This window comes from Gadus macrocephalus, chromosome 9 (genome assembly GCF_031168955.1).
Source record: "Gadus macrocephalus chromosome 9, ASM3116895v1".
In the NCBI taxonomy this organism is placed as follows: domain Eukaryota; kingdom Metazoa; phylum Chordata; class Actinopteri; order Gadiformes; family Gadidae; genus Gadus; species Gadus macrocephalus.
Genome location: NC_082390.1, coordinates 3,108,688 through 3,117,363, shown reverse-complemented (window position 1 = coordinate 3,117,363; position 8,676 = coordinate 3,108,688).

Below are 8,676 nucleotides of genomic sequence, written 5' to 3'. Positions count from 1 at the left end.
TATGCCGTTAATAAGGTCACATCACATTGAATGTAAAAACGTTTTCTACTTTGTTTTGGACATGTCTCAAAATGTAGCCTAGCTAGCAGGCTAACTTTACTTAGCATATATGCCTCCCCTCGCTCGTCTCCCGGCGCAGCAGCACCTGCTGCGGACCGGACCGGCCCATATTGGGTTAACGGCCCCCCGGGGCGATGCCCGGCATGCCAGATGGCCAGTCCACCCCTGGGTCAAACCCAGCCTCACCCAGCCCCAGAGTCCAATCAGCCTAACTCGGGCCAGATGAGGCTGCTTAAACCAGCCATCATCTACACACACTCAGGTGCTCGATTCCTGTATGCTTCTCCGGGCCAAGAACACAAACCAACATAGACTCTTTGAGACTTTAATAGCAACGTCTTGTGTTGTCGAAGGTTTTCAACATGAAATTCTTACTCTATGATGGCACTGACCGATTAAAGCCAGCTGTTATTCATCCAACCCTCCACTCACTCTTGCATCTATCCATCGATCCATCCATTCATCCAACCATCAATCAATCAATCCTTTGTCAGTGAATACTTCCTGAACCAAATCATGACTGTTAGTCCATGGGCCTGAGCAAAATTTGGTAACACGAAAGGTGACAAAATCTCACTTGTTGGGAGAGTGGGGTAAAGTGAGATTTTTTACATTTTCTCCCCTCTAAGCAAGCTAAAATGACATCAGTAAAATGAACACATTTCTCATTAATTCAGGATGTTTCCTAAAATGGAAATTATCCGAATGTATTCAGGACGAAGGGCAGTGAAAATATGATTTTTTTTTTTAAAGTGATCTTGTGTCTCACTTTACCCCATTTTAGTAGTAAACTGAGTCAGACTAGATAAATCAAGGGGGTAAAGTGAATCAGCTGGGGGTAAACTGATCCACTTACTGTATCCACTCTAAAACTACCATAACACCACATGTAAGAGTTAGAATCCTGACAGCTAGCTTGACAACCACACATTCCAGAACTAATTTCAGACTAGTAACAGAATCATGGGGATTGGTCAATTAAGCACTTTTTTTTTTTTCTTCTAAACACTTGAAAGTAACTCTGAACAAAATCAAATACAACATAGTATAATTCAAAATGTTTTAATTAACAATCAAATGACGGATAGAACCAGATAGATTAGAACACAATCTGGGGGTCAGAACACAAAAAAGAAACAGCTAGAACAGCCTGGGACTCAGAACACAGGACTAGATCCACCTGGATTAGAACGTCAGCCTACTGTCCTACTCTACATTCCAGCCCTGAAGGTTACAGGGAAAGATGAGGATGCTCTCTCCGTGTGGTTCCTCCGGGCCTGTTTAGGTTGAGGCAGCTTCTTCACCACATCACTTTTATGAACATGTGCCAAATCATTTTCCTTTATAGCAAACGTGGGTCTCTCCCACTCTTTCGTGTTTCCCTGGATTCTTCTGAGAAATTGTGCAAGTATTTCGTCATCCTTCAGCCACTCAGTATCCGTCTGGTGCTCTCTAGTGTATCATGTGTAGCTTACCTGCTGTGGCTTTTGTACTGTAAAGACGCCCGTTTCATCCCCATTGTAAATCATGTGTGGAGGGAATGTATGCCTGCAGGGACGCGGGAAGTCAGTCCGAGGGGGGGGTGCTGAGAGAGAATCTATATAATGACGTCATAATAAATGCTGCGCAACATCCGTTGTTTACAGAGACGAGATGAGGGGTGACGTCACATTCAGGGATCCGCTCTGATAAACACTCTACTGGTGTGTAAAAAGAGTTCTGCCAACTAGCCACTGTTATTCACAAACGTTAGCAAATAAACAATGTGGAAATTAGAGTCAACTCGGCTGATACTGGGCTGAATTTCACACACTAACAACATGCCGACAAACTGTTGCGGTCCGGGATTATACACAGCGTTATAACAAGGATTCAAGAGGTTATTTCTAAAGGTTTACAAAGGAAAGTGACAATAATAGAAAGCCTTAATTTTCATCCAGACTTACGAGTTGTCTGATATGAGGAAGGTGACGATTTCTCCGTCAAGTGAACCGCCCGTCTTTGCTCTTTTTTTGCCAACCAGTTTACGTGCGGGATTCCAGAATCAAAACGATAACATTCAACGTGTCTATTAATATGTGTGGCATCCCGCCACGTGGTCCTCGGCCTGGACGGGCTCGGGGTACCGTGAAGGACGGGGTGTACCACCCCCACCCACCAGCCGGCGATGGAGAGCAGCCCTTTCGGCACCCCAATCAGGGTGATTGGGGGACACCTGGCCGAAAGCACGGGAGCCATTTTAAAAGGAGGCACAGCACTGCACAGCACGGGTCGGGTGCAGGAAGGAAGGGCTTGTGGCAGCAAGAGAGCCTAGAGGCCCACGGAGGCCCTAGAGACCGCGTCTCCGTCATTGTTGGTTTGATTTGAAGTGAGTGTTAATAAATGCCTGAAATGGCTTATACTTCACACCAAAGTGTCGTTTGTCCGTGGAACCCGGTCCAACCGAGGGCCGGGTCACCACATATGGCATCAACATTTTACACCAGTTTTAGAATGTTCACTACAACAGATGTTGAACACCAACATGCTTATGTAAAATCAGCATAGTACCGATAATATGATAAATATCATAAAAAGGGTGGATGTCAATAATTTTATGAAAAATCATGTTGTATGATAAAATTATACAACAAAAAAAAAGTATTGATTTGTTCAGAAAACTATCTCACTTGCAGTTACAGCCAGGGACCGCTGCAGCACCCTAAGCACCCCCACTTCCCGTGTCCCTGGGTAACACTGTTGTTTTTTTTGGTCGTCATGAAAAAAAACATAAGGGAAATAATAGAAACACACACATACATTTTGATGTCATGTATATCCTCTTTATTGATGATTGATTATTGTGTATTGTCATCGCCTCAGTGGTGCAGTGGGGTGCACTCTGCCTAAACCCCTGGAGACTGGGGTTCAAGTCCGGTTGATGACCTCTGTTGGAAGTGTCTTTTCTCTATTTCATGCGAATTATAAAGTCAAGTATAACCTTTGTGATGACTTTAACCGGTGTCTTGATGGTGCATTGTTAAGTTCGGAGGTTAACACTCTAAACAGCTTATGTTCCGATCCCTGCAAAATCGTCGACCCGGGTGCCACTGTCTTTTTTTATTGGTCAACATGGAAAAAACATGAGGGGTAACTGTTGTTTTTTATCGGCCGTCATGAAATAAATATAAGGGGAAAACACTGTCGATATTTATCAAATAAAACATAGGGGGTGACACTGTTGTTTTTCTTTGGTCGTCATGAAAAAAACCATAAGGGGTAACACTGTTGTTTTTTATTGGTCGTCATGAAAGAAAACATAAGGGGTAACACTGTTGTTTTTTATTGGTCGTCATGAAAAAAAACATAAGGGGTAACACTGTCGTTTTTATCAAATGAAACATGAGGGGTAACACTGTCGTTTTTATCAAATGAAACATAAGGGGTAACACTGTCGTTTTTCTTTGGTCGTCATGAAAAAAACCATAAGGGGTAACACTGTTGTTTTTTATTGGTCGTCATGAAAGAAAACATAAGGGGTAACACTGTTGTTTTTTATTGGTCGTCATGAAAAAAAACATAAGGGGTAACACTGTTGTCTTTGTCAAATAAAATATAAGGGGTAACACTGTCGTTTTTTATCAGTCATCATGAAAAAAACAAGGGGTAACACTGTCGTTTTTTTTCATGACGATCAATAAAAAACGACAGTGTTACCCCTTGTGGTTTTTTTCATGGCGACCAAAGAAAAACAACAGTGTTACCCCCTATGTTTTATTTGACAAATATCGACAGTGTTACCCCTTATGTTTATTTCATGACGACCAATAAAAAACAGCAGTCTTACCCCTTATGTTTTTTTTCATGACGACCAATAAAAACGACAGTGTTACCCCTTATGTTTTTTTTCATGACGGCCAATAAAAAACGACAGTGTAACACTGTCGTTTTTACCAAATGAAACATGAGGGGTGACACTGTCGTTTTTCTTTGGTAGTCACAAAAAAAACCATAAGGGGTAACACTGTTCCTTTTTTTATTGGTCGTCATGAAAAAAAACATAAGGGGTAACATTGTTGTTTTTTATTGGTCGTCATAAAAAAAAACATAAGGGGTAACCGTATTGTTTTTTATTGGTCGTCATGAAAAAAAACATAAAGGGAAATAATAGAAATACACGCATACATTTTAATGTCATGTATATCCTCTTTATTGATGATTGATTATTGTGTATTGTCATCGCCTCAGTGGTGCAGTGGGGTGCACTCTGCCTAAACCCCTGGAGACCGGGGTTCAAATCCGGTTAATGACCTCTGTTGGAAGTTTCTTATCTCTATTTCATGCGAATTATAAAGTCAAGTATAACCTTTGTGATGACTTTAACCGGTGCCTTGATGGTGCATTGTTAAGTTCGGAGGTTAACACTCTAAACAGCTCATGTTCCGATCCCTGCAAAAACGTCGACAGGGGTGCCACTGTTGTTTTTTATTGGTCAACATGGAAAAAACATGAGGGGTAACTCTGTCGTTTTTTATCGGCCGTCATGAAATAAATATAAGGGGAAAACACTGTCGATATTTATCAAATAAAACATAGGGGGTGACACTGTTGTTTTTCTTTGGTCGTCATGAAAAAAAACACAAGGGGTAACACTGTCGTTTTTATCAAATGAAACATGAGGGGTAACACTGTCGTTTTTAAAATAAAAAAAATAAGGGGTAACACTGTCGTTTTTCTTTGGTCGTCATGAAAAAAACCATAAGGGGTAACACTGTTGTTTTTTATTGGTCGTCATGAAAGGAAACATAAGGGGTAACACTGTTGTTTTTTATTGGTCGTCATGAAAGAAAACATAAGGGGTAACACTGTTGTTTTTTATTGGTCATCATGAAAAAAAACATAAGGGGTAACACTGTTGTCTTTGTCAAATAAAATATAAGGGGTAACACTGTCGTTTTTTATCAGTCATCAAGAAAAAAACAAGGGGTAACACTGTCGTTTTTTTTCATGACGACCAATAAAAAACGACAGTGCTACCCCTTATGTTTTTTTTCATGACGACCAATAAAAAACGACAGTGTAACACTGTCGTTTTTATCAAATGAAACATGAGGGGTGACACTGTCGTTTTTCTTTGGTAGTCACGAAAAAAACCATAAAACCACTGTTCCTTTTTTTATTGGTCGTCATGAAAAAAAACATAAGGGGTAACACTGTTCCTTTTTTTATTGGTCGTCATGAAAAAAAACATAAGGGGTAACACTGTTGTTTTTTATTGGTCGTCATGAATAAAAACATAAGGGGTAACACTGTTGTTTTTTATTGGTCGTCATGAATAAAAACATAAAGGGGATAACACTGTTGTTTTTTATTGGTCGTCATGAATAAAAACTATCGTTTTTATCAAATGAAACGTAAAAAAAACTGTCGTTTTTTATCTGTGGTCATGAAAAACCCATAAGGGGTAACACTGTTGAAAAGTATTGAATAAAACATAGGGGGTAACACCAGGGACGCGGGAAGTCAGTCCAAGGGCGGGGGGGTGCTGAGAGAGAGTCTGTATAATGACGTCATAATAAATGCTGCGCAACATTCAGGGCTCCGCTCTGATAAACACTCTACTGGTGTGTAAAAAGAGTTCTGCCAACTAGCCACTGTTATTCACAAACGTCAGCAAGTAAACAATGTGGAAATTAGAGTCAACTCGGCTGATACTGTGCTGAATTTCACACTATAACATGCCGACAAGCTGTTGCGGTCCGGGATTATACACAGCGTTATAACAAGGATTTAGGAGGTTATTTCTAAAGGTTTAAAAGGAGAGTGACAATAAAAGAAAGCCTTTATTTTCATCCAGAGTTACGAGTTGTCTGATATGAGGAAAGTGACGGTTTCTCCGTCAAGTTAACCGTCCGTCTTTGCTCTTTTTTTGCCAACCAGTTTACGTGCAGGATTCCAGAATCATAACGATAACATTCAACGTGTCTATTAATATGGCAGCAACATTTGACACCAGTTTTAGAATGTTCACTACAACAGATGTTGAACACCAACATGCTTATGTAAAATCAGCATAGTACGATATTCAGCGATCGACAGTTCTGCGTTGTGCGTCATAGCCTACGTCAGCCTACTCAGACAATGTTCTAAATAAATTGAAATGATAATATGATAAATATCATAAAAAGGGTGGATGTCAATAATTAAATGAAAAATCATGTTGTATGATAAAATTCAAAAAAAAAAAAAAAAAGTATTGATTTGTTCATAAAACCTTCTCAGTTGCAGTTACAGCCAGAGGCCGCCAGGGGGGGGGGTGCTGCAGCACCCTAAGCACCCCCACTTCCCGCGTCCCTGTATGCCTGTTAAAGAGGAGACGCAAGGGAAGAACCTTATCAGAATCAAAACCAAATCTTACAGGTATCACTAGCCCATCACTACAGCCAGATTGTCAAAGAACTCCCCGACTGCAGTTTTATTGAAGGCTGTAGCCCTTCCCAGGTATGTTGCCTCTGGACTTCGGACAGAGAGATGGCGACGTGCTAGGAAGCTGCCAAACCAATCTGCATGTTACGGCCCATGATAGGCGCTGAACAAGAATTAATGGACCAAGAGACGGTATTACCAAAAGCAGGGGTGTTTATTATCAACCAGTCAATTAATCCGAGGCCAAAAAAAAAAAGGCCAAAAAGGGCCAACAATCATGATCCCAACGCAGAGGATGATAAAGGTGAAATCACGGAAGGCGGTGGCGAAGCAAGGTGCCGGTTGCACGATCCTTCGGGTTTCAGGATGTGGAAGAGAGAGAGCGTGCTACCGCAGATGGATCTCCTGAAGTAGGGAGGTATCAGGTGCCTGCAATCACTCGTTAGCCTGTGACCACAGGGAGAAAGGGTGAAACAGAAATACCTGCCCCAGAAGGGGGTGCCAAAAACGAATACCAACTTAGTGTGACCCCCAGGGGTACTTGAATCTATAGTTTAGAGAATGATTAAACTAGACTATCAAACTATATCCAGGTGTGTCCAATGAAGGCACAGAAATGGGACTGATGCAATCAATAAACATTTATTATACAATAATCAATGAACATGCTGGTTAGCAACAAGTGCAAATAAAACCCATGCAGTTAGCAGCAAATGAAAATCAAACACTAAAACACTGAAACCAAATACTGTTCCCACAAGAGATGATGTAAAAATGCCCATGGGCCACACAAGAAAGATATAATAAACAAAACAAACAAAAGACAAAACAATTTGGGTTAAAGGGCTACCACTAGTCGGCCTTCCCCCTAGTCTCCCAATTAGCCCACGATACGGGTGGCAGATGTTTATAGCACTCGTAGGTTACATTCAAATAGATACAAGTAGACAAATTCAAGCTCCTCCTCCATCTCATCTGTGAATATTCTCTTCAGCTACTGCACCCCAGGCTACTGATTTTACTTCCCCTTTCTCTTTTTTCTTCATGAATCTTAGGAGGCTTAATTGACTTGTCAATATTTCGACCCCTGGCAGCTGCTCTTATAGACAACTTCCCTTCCTTGACCTCAGCGGCTGCACTCTGCATCTCCTCGAGGGGTGTTTTGCCCCAGGTTGTCTTCCTAATGTATTGCCTTGGCATGATGGCTTTTCTACAATGTTTATGTCATTAAAAATAAAAAATCTGCAATGTAATATTACATTAAAATATGCTTAAGACTAAACTTAACTTGTGCCTCATGGTGGGATGAGACACTGTCTCACTTTACCCCACAGCATTTGTCTCACTTTACCCCACCACCACCATTTTAGAAAAAACAACCTCTCTTAGTAATTCAGGCTCATCTTCAGCTAGCATCATCACATGGTTTTATATTTTGCTAGTTCATCAACATGTATGATAGAAGTGTTTCTACCTGAATCAATTTGCTTTCGCACAACAGTTGATTAAGTTGACAGCAAGAAAAATGTACTTTTACATTTTTTTGTGTGAAAAAAACATGCTTACCACAGCAACATGAGGTCCTCTCCTCCATGGCCAAGGGGAAATGGGAGGGGCTTGAAACTATGTTGTCCACTTGTTGTTTGTCCTATTCATTAGACTGCGTATGGACGTGCACTTGAGGAGAGAGAGCCGGGCCTGGCTCCATGCCCTTGATCAAACCGTTAGGTTCCTCCCTGGGCTGTGGTTACTCACAGCAGGATACAATACCACACGTGGCACATCCCTGGGCCGATTCAAAGAGATCAGGAGGACAATGCAGAAGGGCTGATGACCGGTCATGATCCAGTTCCCTTGCTGGATGCAGAGCCAATGTTTTATTACATTCCCAGTGTCCATTAGGAGAGAAGGGTTCCTGGAGTATGTTCACAACAAAGACTCACAGACAATTACAAACAGCCACTCAGGAAAGGTTTATGGGATCATACCACACCCGTTCTGCGTCACAGAGGTTGATTCGTCTTCCACTAAAGTGCCTCCAAGCCCACAGGATGAAATAGGTTGTACGAAGGACAATACCCAAGTGGGGCCTCTTGGGAGTGTGTTTGGGAGTGTCGTGTGTGCCTACATGCGTGTGTGTGTGTGTGTGTGTGTGTGTGTGTGTGTGTGTGTGTGGGTGTGTCATGATACTTGGTGTGAAAAACAGAAGTT